Below are 11,879 nucleotides of genomic sequence, written 5' to 3' on the forward strand. Positions count from 1 at the left end.
ATTCTTTTCCTCAAATCCTTGATTTATCCTCTGTCCGTTTCTTCTCGATCCTTCCGTTTTTCTGCCAACATTTTATTCAGTCCTTTGCTGAAGGGTTCTCCTCTTACTTCCAATGGGTATAAGGGAGCTTCCTTGATGCACTCGTTATGTTTTTCAGCCGTCTGATGAACGTGACATGCACGGCAAAACTGGCTCACGTCCTTATGCATGCCAGGCCATAAAAAGTGTTTCATAATCTTCTCTGTCATCTTCTTTATCCCCACATGTCCTTTCTCGTGTGCTACGACGATCATCTGTCTTCTCAACGGTGCGGGAATCAATATCTGACAGTATATCTGCAATTCGACATTCCCAGGGATATCGGCGGGTCTATGCTTCCTCATAAGCAACCCATCCTTAAGATAATAACATTTAGGAGTCTGCTGTGCTTCTCTCTTATCCCCCACACGGTACAATAATTTTGCTAATGTTGCAATTTCCGTTGTAATCCTATCAGCCTTTTTCAACTCACTTGTCTTACCTCTAACGCTGAGTTTTCTATTTCTTCTAGATTAATTTCTTCTTTGTCCTCTTGTCCACTCGTTTGTCGTTCCATTTTGCTCGGGTTTACTGGGGAGTTCTCTTCTTGCGTACCATCAAGGGAATCCTCTTCTTTGGAAAACAAAGTTCATGGCTCCATCAAATTCTTTTTCTTCTTCAGCAGTTATTTACTTCGTCATACTTCTAGTTGTCACACAACTATGAAACTGATACAGGTAGTCCTGCTCGAGTTCAATTGTCGGACTATACTTCAATGGTTTCTCCGTTACAATGGGACAAGGCACAAATGGCGGTCCACCAACATCATTACCCAACAGGACGTCTACTCCTTCGATAGCCAATTAATTCTTTACTGCAAAATCAAAATTACCTGTCACCAGCTCGCATGACAGTTTCAAACGGCATATAGGGGTAACCTCTTCACCTCCTGTTCCTTTCAAAATAACCGAGTCTCCTGTGAGAAACAGTTCCACCAACGGGTGTATTCCTCATATCACCACACTATGGTTGCAACCTGTGTCACACAATATCTTGACCGTGGTTCGCTCTCTCCCGTCTATTGCTGCTAACATACCTTCATGAAAATATGGTTTAAATTTAAAGTATCCACACTGCTTAGGTTTGTTCTGTTCGACATGGAAACGTTGGCTGGTTTATTTTCCTCTTTGTTCTTTCCCAATTGATTCTTCAGCTTCCCATTTTGTGAAGTTGATTTATCATTAATCACTTGGCGACTGCTTTCGGTTGATTCGACCAACATTCCACACTTAAAACAGAAAATATTAACCTTTGGCACGTCTTTCATGATACTTGAAGGAGGATAATTCGACGATTGTTGCTGCGGTACTATCACATTCTGCTTAGGAACACTACCAGTAGTACTTCCGCTGTAACTATTGAACTTGTTCACATAGTTATTACTGAACTGATTTCCATAGTTCGGCGAATACTTGACACTTGGTCGGAAGGATGGTTGAAACTTCATACCCGGGGAGGGTTTACGACTGGTAATATTATAATATTCACTCAGCGAAGTGGCTTTATCAAGTTTCTTCACCTCTCTCTCTCTCAAGTACATTCGAATATGTTCAGGAATTCATCATAGATATTGTTCTAGTACTATCATTTCTTCTAAATCAGCCATCTCCCTCACATTACCAGCCTTTATCCATCTTTTAAACATCGTTGTACCTGATAAGCATACTCCAGGAAATTTATTTCCTCATCTTTCCACGAACTCCGGAAATTTTCCTTATAATATTCAGGGGTCATCTGGTACACTTGCAGCATGCTCCTCTTCACTTCTTGCTACTCCTTCCTCTGGCCCTGAGATAATTACAGGTAGGCATTGCAGTCTTTCCCAATCAATACACTATGCAATAACACAGACCATTTATCTTCTAGCCATTCCATTGTCGATGCCACTTTTTCAAAATGATCGAAGAATTCATCTGGTGCCTCTTCTGCGAACCTTGGAATTAACCTCTGGGCGTTCGTCACATTAAACACGGGATTGTGCATAGCAGGGGTCGTCTCGTCTGCGTTGCAGACCTTACACGAGTATTCAACAACTCCAACTCCCTCCATTGTCGTGCTTCTTCCATCTCCTTTTCTTCCTGTCTTCTCTATTTTCTTCTTGTCTTTTCTCTTTTTCTTCTCGCCTTTCAACTTCTCTCACATCCATTTCCCTTGCACGTCTTGTGATCTCTCTGGCTTCTTCTTCCCGTCTTGCTTTCATTTCCTTCGCACGTCTTGTTTCTTCTCTTTTTTCTTAATTCTCCTCTGCTGCAATTTGTCAAATCTCAGCCTCAACAACCCTTTTTGCTTTCATACCTTCAGTTTTTGGTCAACTGGTCCTTGCTTGCCTACAAATTTTTCTTCAGCCTCCTCCAACCGTTCGCGAGGTGCTATGATATTTTGTTCCGACAATTTCCCTGAGTTTATCAATGCTTCTTAGGCTAGACAGTTGATTTGGGCTTTAATCATTCCAGTTGTTGCATGGCCGCCACATGCCATTAAATCAGATAGCCACTGAGCTGTAGTTCTTACAATTCCTGAACATTTGGGTTTTTCAAAAACTCTTGGAATATTAAACTGTGCCATCTTGTCCTTTTTCAAATAATCCTATACCTCTCCAAAAATATATCCTAACAGCACATAGAATCTTATCAAAACTATAGTGTTCAAAGCATTAATCAAAACACGGCCTTGTTATCACTAATATTTAACAGACTCGCTCAATCTCGGGTCCGGGCACCAAAAATTATATTATACTATAGTCCCGTGTCTGGGAACCAAAAATATAATATTATATATATTACAGCTGGAAAGCTACACAACTCTTTAGTTCCAAACTCACCTGTTTGTTTTTTAAATTAGATCTGCTACACTTGAAAATGTTAATACCCGAGTTCTGAGACGATTATATAACTTCCAGACAGAAATATATAAAGCACTGAGTATCTTAAGGTCTTTTGATTACACTCAAAACAAAACTGTAATTATTTTAAAAATCCATTCAAACAACTTACTTCGATTCCTAAACTGGAATATGAGTAAGCACTGAAATAAACACTGATGATTGAAATAATACTCTCTTTACAAAAATAAATATATTCTATATGAATTACAACACTTTGAAAGAAGTTACAGGAAAAAAAGGAAGTAAATCACTCAAAATATTAAGACTGAGCAAAACTCAGATAAAGATAAAAGAAAAGTTACATCCTAAAAATTATATAATCACTTGACTTGAAATATTAAATCTGAATAAAACCTTAGACTAAGACAAAAGAAATAATTACACTCTAATGCTTAAATTCTCAATGAACTTACATAATGGAACTAATAAACTTACTAATTTCTTGTATATTCATAAATATCACTGGGCCAGTTACAAAGATTTACACAATGCTAACACTCATCACAACACAATAAATGTACAATCAACTTAACTACCCTGTAACATTTCACCACATTACGCATGATATATGTCGTAATTAAACTTAATCATTTTGGAGAGGACACACTATAGGCACTTGGAGAGAGAGGGGGATAAACTTTGGCTCTTTCACAAGACGGCTGTTTCTCTTCTGCCCTTATGCATCCCTAGGGGTACTTATATGTGACTTAGCTATTTCCAGATTATTTTAGGTCTGAGATCTGGAAGCTTGGGGGGTTGGCATAACGATGGCAGAGTTATCAATTAGATAAAAATTCAGGGGGACGAACCTTGCTTTCAGGCAACTCTCGGATGCATACCAACACAGCAACGAGACGACTCTTTCTCAGCTACCTCTGCCCACGTTTGTCCTCAAAATAGTAAAAAAAAAAGATGAACCTAACTGGGTTTTTCAAGAATCTTCCAAAACATGTGGCAAATAAAAGAATTGCGTATTTTCTCACAAACATGGCGCAATACCTCATAAAAAAGAAAAAAAGATTTACATGAGCCATCGTTCATAACTCGTAGGGTCATATAACACTCTTAAACAAGTTATGCAAGCTTTTGAAACAAAATACATGAAATAAAATGTTAATTTCTAAAAATTACTGACTTGAATGAAGAATACTAATAAATCAACAATGAAAGTCTTAGGAGCTGGCTATTCACCTCAAATACACAAATGAAATATATAAATGAAATACATTATTAAATTATTTACTCTATAATAGACTTGCTGTGTAAATATACTACCGCTAGAGAGTTATGGGGTCTTTTGACTGGCCAGGCAGTACTACATTGGATCCTTCTCTCTGGTTACGGTCCATTTTCCCTTTACCCCCCCCCCAGCACATACACACCAAATAGTCTGGCCTATTCTTTACTTATTCTCCTCTGTCCTCATACACTTGACAACACTGATATCACCAAACAATTTTTCTTACTGCACTGTAATTGCTCAGTGACCAGTTTCCTCTTTTTAAGGGTAGAAGAGACTCTAGCTATGGTAAGCAGCTCTTCTAGGAGAAGGACACATCAAAATCAAACCATTATTCTCTAACCTTGGATAGTGTCATAGCCTCTGTATCATGGTCTTCCACTGTCTTGGTTAGAGTTCTGTTGCTTGAGGCACACTATTCTATCTTATTTCTCTTCCTCTAGTTTTGTTAAAGTTTTTATAGTTTATATAGAAGATATTTTCAATGTTGTTGTTCTTCCTAGAATATTTTACTTTTGCTCGTTTCCTTTCCTCACTGAGGTACTTTCCCTGTTGGAACCCCTGGGCTTATAGCATCCTGTTTTTCCAACTGGGGCTGTAGCTTAGCAAGTAATAATAACAGTATATATATATATATATATATATATATATATATATATATATATATATATATGTATATATATATATATATATATATATATATATATATATATATATATATATATATATATATATATATATATATATATATATATATATATATATATATATACATATACATATGTATATATACATAAATAAGTGTGTGTGTATCTACGTATTAGAATAATTTTCATCGTCCGTATAATTTACCTAACATAAACTAGTTCCCCCAACTGTGTCACATGACTTTGAAGAATTTCTCTGCCGGTGTCTTTTTCCTTTCTTTCTCCTCTGAGCAGAATATGTATGTCTAGAAAGTGGAATTTTGAGCGTTCTCATAATCAAGCATCTTCCGGAATAATAGATTTCATATCCTTTCTCTGTCTGTATTAATATTTCTGCCTACAGTCTATCTGATCTTTACTGATCTACCTTTTTTACATTTGCACTAACCTCGTATAGTTTGTTGCCATTTTTGTCCCATTCTTTTATCTAGATATCTTACGGCTTATTTGTATTCATATTGGAACCTTTATACTAGGGGTCTCTCTCTCTCTCTCTCTCTCTCTCTCTCTCTCTCTCTCTCTCAAAAAAAAAGTTAATTCTAGAATGTGTCAGTTACTTAGAAGTAAAAAACGCTTTGCCTGACAACCAATCTGCTTACAGATGGTCATCTGCTCTGTTGTATTTGATATGCTGGTGTACCAACCGTGTTTCACACAATTGTACATAATTCCTTTTGTATATATTATGCTTGTATCTTCGCTCTTTCCTCGCACTAAAACGAACATGAAAATTCATGTCTGGTTTTTCCTCTGTGATATAGTCTGTCTTGTGAACTTGTCATGTCCTGTTGCCTTGAGGTTTTGTATATAAGGAGAGTGTTCCACAATAATATAACTCAGTCGTTTCCAATCTGCCTTTGAGTTCACACCCTTACTCGCCGCCGTCACATTGGTGACCCGGGAAGTCGACTCGCTCCCACTGCTTTCCACCCCCACCTCCCTCGCCCCTCCATCGTTGGTACTATGACGGAGACTACATCAGTTGGCTCTGCGGCCGCCCCATTGAAACTTTCACCGTTCGCCACCGGAGAGGCGTTTGCTTGGTTTCAACGCGCGGAAGTCCACTTTCGTATCAGGGGCGTGACTCGCTTGACCACCAAAGTGGATTATGTTCTCACGGCGCGATACCCGAGGACACCTTCCCAGAAATATCCGACTGGCTTTGTGAACAAGGAGACACCCCAATAGCGTATGACGCCCTCAAATCATACCTTCTGCAGCAGTACTCGCCGTCGCCAGCCGCCCGTATAGCAAAGCTTTTTCAGCTCTCGCAACAACCGTTGGGGGACCAAAGGGCTTCGCTTGCCCTCAGGGAAATGACCAGTATCGCTCCCCTTCAACCTGCCGCAGACGGCTCTCCTCGTGAGGTGAACCTACTTCGTGCCCTTTGGATACGCCGTTTACCTGAACCTGTATGCGCTGCCATACCCGATGTCGATAGTTTACCCATAAAGGACTTCATGACCAAAGCCGACGCCCTTATGGACAGCCACTTCAAGACCTCCATCAATGCCTCCACCCCTGACGACGAGGATGCCTATTCAACGTCAACCAAAGCTGACATGAATGCCGTAGGACATACACGCCTACCCCGTGACGTGCCGAAGCGGCGACACAGCCGCCCACCACCCACCAATCGCTCGCACCCCAACGAACGACTTCTACAGCCACTTACTACCTCCCATCCGCCACAGTTTTGCTACTACCACTTCAGATTCGGGGCAACCGCAAAGAAATGTGCCAAAGATTGTCAGTGGCCAAAAAACGTGTAAGTAGGCCATCGCTTGGGGCGGTAGCCTCCCATGTTTCTAATCTTTTCTTTTTACAGGATGCAGGAACGGGCGTGCGATTTTTGGTAGACACGGGTGCTTGTCGTTCTCTTTTGCCAAGGAAACTCTTCAAGGCACAACGTAGCCTGTCTACATCTGCCGACGTCCGCTTGGTAGCTGCCAACGGATCTGCGACACCCACCTACAGTTACGAGAACCTCACATTATCGTTCGGAAACGGTAAATTCAATTGGAAGTTTCTCGTTGCTGACATCACAATGCCAATCCTCGGTGCGGATTTCCTCTCTCATTTCCACCTTCTGGTCGATGTTGCCAACCGACTATTGGTCAACGCAGACTCATACTTGTCGACACCTCTTCAACCCGCCCCCTCTAACCTCGCTCTCCACATCAGCGCACCCATGGATGCCTACGCCCACCTCCTCACGTCGTACCCGGAAGTTTTCCATCCAGAACTTCGCCAAACGCCCACGGTTCCTGCCAAGCACGGTATTTATCACCATATCAAGACGACGGGACCCCCAGTCTTCGCAAAATTCAGACATCTGGCACCGGAACGATTGGCAGCCGCCAAACAGACGTTCGCCGAAATGGAGAAAATGGGCCTTTGCCAAAAGGCCTCCTGCCCATGGTTGTCACCCTTACACATCGTTCTGAAGAAAGACGGCTCCCTCCGTCCGTGCGGGGATTACAGGCGTCTGAACATGCAAACAGAACTGGATCACTACCCCCTCCCAAACATTGCCGATATAACCTCCTACCTGCACAAAGCGAAGGTTTTCTCTACGCTCGACCTCTTGAAGGGGTATTATCAGGTGCCTATGAACCCAGAAGACATCCCCAAGACCGCCATCACCACTCCGTTTGGTACATACACCTTCAATTACTCCTGTTTTGGCCTTTGTAATGCTGGGGAAACGTTTCAACGTCTCATGGATGGCATCTTAGGGGACCTCCCTTTCTGTGTATGTTATGTGGACGACATACTTGTGTTCTCCTCCTCAAAAGAGGAACACCTCCGTCACCTGCGCATCGTGCTTGACCGCCTGCAACAAAACAGCCTTGTAGTCCGGTACGACAAGTGTACCTTTGGCGTCAACGAAGTATCGTTCTTAGGGCACCGTATCACTCCTGAAGGAGTCCATCCCCTCCCTGAGAAGGTAGCAGCCGTTCAGAATTTCCCCGGGCCCTCGACCGTCAAAGCTTTGCAGGAATTCTTGGGCATGATCAACTATTATCACCGTTTTCTGCCAGCCATTGCCGCCACTCTTGCTCCCCTCTACGCCTCCCTCAAGGGCAAGCCAAAGGACCTGAAGTGGGGTCCCCTTCAAGAAGCAGCCTTCTGCAATGCAAAGAAGGCCCTATCAACTGCTGCGGCTCTCACTTTTCCTATCCCACACGCCCCTCTCCTTCTCTCCACCGATGCCAGCGACGTCGCTATTGGTGCAGTACTCGAGCAGGTGGTCAAAGGCTCACCCCGCCCATTGGCCTTCTTCAGCAGAAAACTGTCCAAGGCAGAATCGGGTTATTCTACCTTCGATCGAGAATTGCTGGCGGTGCACTTGGCTGTCCGTCACTTTCGCCATTTCCTAGAAGGTACGCCCTTCGTCATTCGCACAGACCACATGCCTCTGGTGCACGCCTTCACTCGACAGTCTGACGCCTGGTCCGCCCGTCAACGCCGACATCTCTCCACCGTGGCTGAATACAATTGCACCCTTCAATACGTCCCTGGGAAAATGAATCCCGTTGCCGATGCCCTGTCAAGAAACACGTTGGCTGCCGTTCAACTGGGATTGGATTATAACGCCCTGTCTGCAGCCCAACGACAGGATCCAGAGTATCAAGCTTGTAGGACATCCTGCACGTCCCTCCGTTGGGAGGATTTTCCCCTCGAAGACTCCAACACCACCCTCCTCTGTGACGTCAGTACTGGTAGACCGCGACCTTGGATTCCTGCTCCCATGTGCCGACAGGTGTTTGATCTCATCCACGGCCTTTCACATCCCTTGTGCCGTTCTACTGCACAGCTGCTGAAGGCAAAGTTCATTTGGCACGGCATTTCTAAGGATGCTAAGGATTGGGTCCGCGCCTGTACTTCTTGCCAAACTTCCAAAGTACATCGACACACGGATTCAGGAGTGGGCACCTTTCCTCAACCTCAGCGTCGTTTCGCACACATTCACGTTGAAGTTGTAGGCCCCCTACCTACATCACAAGGACATCATTACCTGTTTACCGTCATCGACCGCTCCACTCGTTGGCCTGAAGCCATTCCCATGGAAACTGCAACGTCCGCCTTAGGTACATCTGCCTTACTCTCTGGATGGATTTCAAGATTCGGTATCCCTGAGCATATTACTTCTGACAGGGGAACCACTTTCACCTCTCAATTGTGGACGTCATTAGCGAATCTCCTGGGCATCACCCTACATCAGACAACGGGCTACAACCCCGCTGCCAATGGAATGGTTGAACGTTTTCATCACACCCTCAAAGCAGCTTTGATGTCCCGCTGCAAGGATTGCAACTGGTTTACTCAGCTTCCCTGGGTCCTCCTGGGACTAAGGACCACTCCAAAAGACGCCCTCGATGTCTCGGCAGCTGAAATGGTGTATGGCGACCCGTTGGTCGTCCCTGCCGAGTTTTTTCCTTCTACAACCTCCTCCGACGATCTCCAGCGCATACGTCACGTCATGGGAAAATTTACTCCGTGCCGCCAGACTTACAAGCCCCCAGCGAAGCATCACATACCAACGGACTTGCACTCTGCAACGTACGTCTTCCTGCACAACAACACCAGCAAGCCACCACTAACGGCCCCTTACACGGGCCCTTTCCTTGTCATCCGACGCAGTCCGAAAGCATTCCTCCTAAACATTCGGGGCAAAGAAGACTGGGTCTCCATTGATCGTCTAAAACCTGCTTATCTTCTGCAAGATGACCCGCCTACAGTTCGCCCCTCTAGATCAGGGCGCCCTATTTAACATGTACAGTATGTCATTTTTAGGGGGGGGGGGGAGCCATGTACCAACCGTGTTTCACACAATTGTACATAATTCCTTTTGTATATATTATGCTTGTATCTTCGCTCTTCCCTCGCACTAAAACGAACATGAAAATTCATGTCTGGTTTTTCCTCTGTGATATTGTCTGTCTTGTGAACTTGTCATGTCCTGTTGCCTTGAGGTTTTGTATATAAGGAGAGTGTTCCACAATAATATAACTCAGTCGTTTCCAATCTGCCTTTGAGTTCACACCCTTACTCGGCGCCGTCACACTGGAAATGATGGATGAAAATAATTGTGGTATTTTAGTATTACTCGATCTTAGTGCGGCTTTTGATTCAGTTGTGCATGAACTACTACTAAATGATCTACGGTTCATCGGCGTTGAAGACCAAGCTTTTGAGTACCTAAAAGACCACTTGGTTAGTAGAAATTACTCTGTGCAAATTGGAAACTTTTATTCATCATATGAACCTTTTAACAGAGGTGTACCTCAGGGGAGTATACTTGGTCCAATCGTATTTTGCATCTATACTATTTGTTTATCGAAAATATTACAAAGGCATGGTGTAAAGATCAAAACTATTTGCGGATGACACACAATTTGACTTCTCCATAAAATATACAGATGACACCACTGAAACTCTAAACCGAATCCTTTATAGTGTAGAGAATGGGTGGCAATTAAACAACTAAAATTAAACGAGAACAAAACTGAGTTCATGGTGGTGGGAGAGAGAAACACTGTGAGAAGCTTGGGTGATATTCAAATGAACATAAACAATGACTCAGTGCCGATATCTAGTAAAGTTCGTGACCTAGGTATATTTCTTGACTGCATCCCGTCTCTCAATGCCCAAATCATTAATATTGTAAAAACTGCTGGTTATCATCTAAGAAATATTGATTATATAAGAAAGTACCTGGATGAAAATTCTGAAAAGGAACTTGTGATAAACTGTTATCACCAGGATTGACTACTACAACTCCAATCTATTACAATTTACCAAAGTACAACTTAAGATATTACAAAACATAACAAACAGAGGAGCAAGACTGAGAAAAGATGTCCCACTTAGAGAAAGGATCACCCCTTTACTAATTGATTTACATTGGCTGCCGATTAAAGCGAGAATTGAAGGTAAAATATATACAATAACCCACCAAGTTATCAGAACCGGTCGTCCAAAATACTTCAGAGAATTGATACATATTGCGCAGTCAACAAATCGTGTTGGCACGAGAAAAGCTACAGATGGTTTCAAACTATTGGAATCTAGATATATGTCTACTGTAGACTCCAGAGCCTTTAAATATGCGGCGCGAGACTATACAATAAGCTCCCACGAGACATCCGAATAATTGAAGACATTAAGGCTCTCAAGAGGATACTGAAGACTTTCTTATTCTGCGAGTCGTTTGAGAGTAACAGTTTAACAGTAATTGAGCAATACGTGATATGAACGAACAAGATAAAATAACGATGGAGGTCCTGTAGAGAGTAGGGTTCCCCTGCTGTATGGGACCAGAAAAGCAGCCGTCAAAGTTAGTAAGTTAGTAACAGTTTAGATTCATAAGACTATATATCAGTAACTCTATCTTTATATTTAGGTAAACATTCGTACAAGGGTAGTCAGCGTTCGTCTTACCTTCTGATCAGCGAATCTGAATAAAGTCAGGCCTGCTCAGCAGCTATCCTATCTAGTTGAGTGACCAACAAGTAATAACTAAATCGCCGTCACAATCTTACCCTTTAACCTTCCACAGACAAAAATTAGAAGGGTGGCATCCTCTTGAGCAGTGGTTCCCAAACTATCTTACCTGACGCCCCCCTTTTACTTCCAGTAGACCCGTAATCCCCCACTCCTCTCTTTTTTTTTATATGAAATGAGTCTTACATTCATTTCTTAGCATTGTACAGGAAAACAGATTTCTGTTTGTATTACATTTTAATAATGAAAGCCACTCAAACAAATAATAGTACATTCCAGTAACTAAAAACGAAACATTTGATTCAAAGTGAGCGAAAAAAAGTTTGAACATTAGCAGATTGGCAAAATTGAGTTGCAATTTTAAGAATAGATAATTTGAAAACATGGCATATAATATTTGGAAGTACTTATGAGACTAAGGCACAATTTCTGGTCAAATTTAGTGAGATGGATGCTGCTG

The sequence above is a fragment of the Palaemon carinicauda genome, chromosome 39 (genome assembly GCF_036898095.1).
Source record: "Palaemon carinicauda isolate YSFRI2023 chromosome 39, ASM3689809v2, whole genome shotgun sequence".
Classification (NCBI taxonomy): domain Eukaryota; kingdom Metazoa; phylum Arthropoda; class Malacostraca; order Decapoda; family Palaemonidae; genus Palaemon; species Palaemon carinicauda.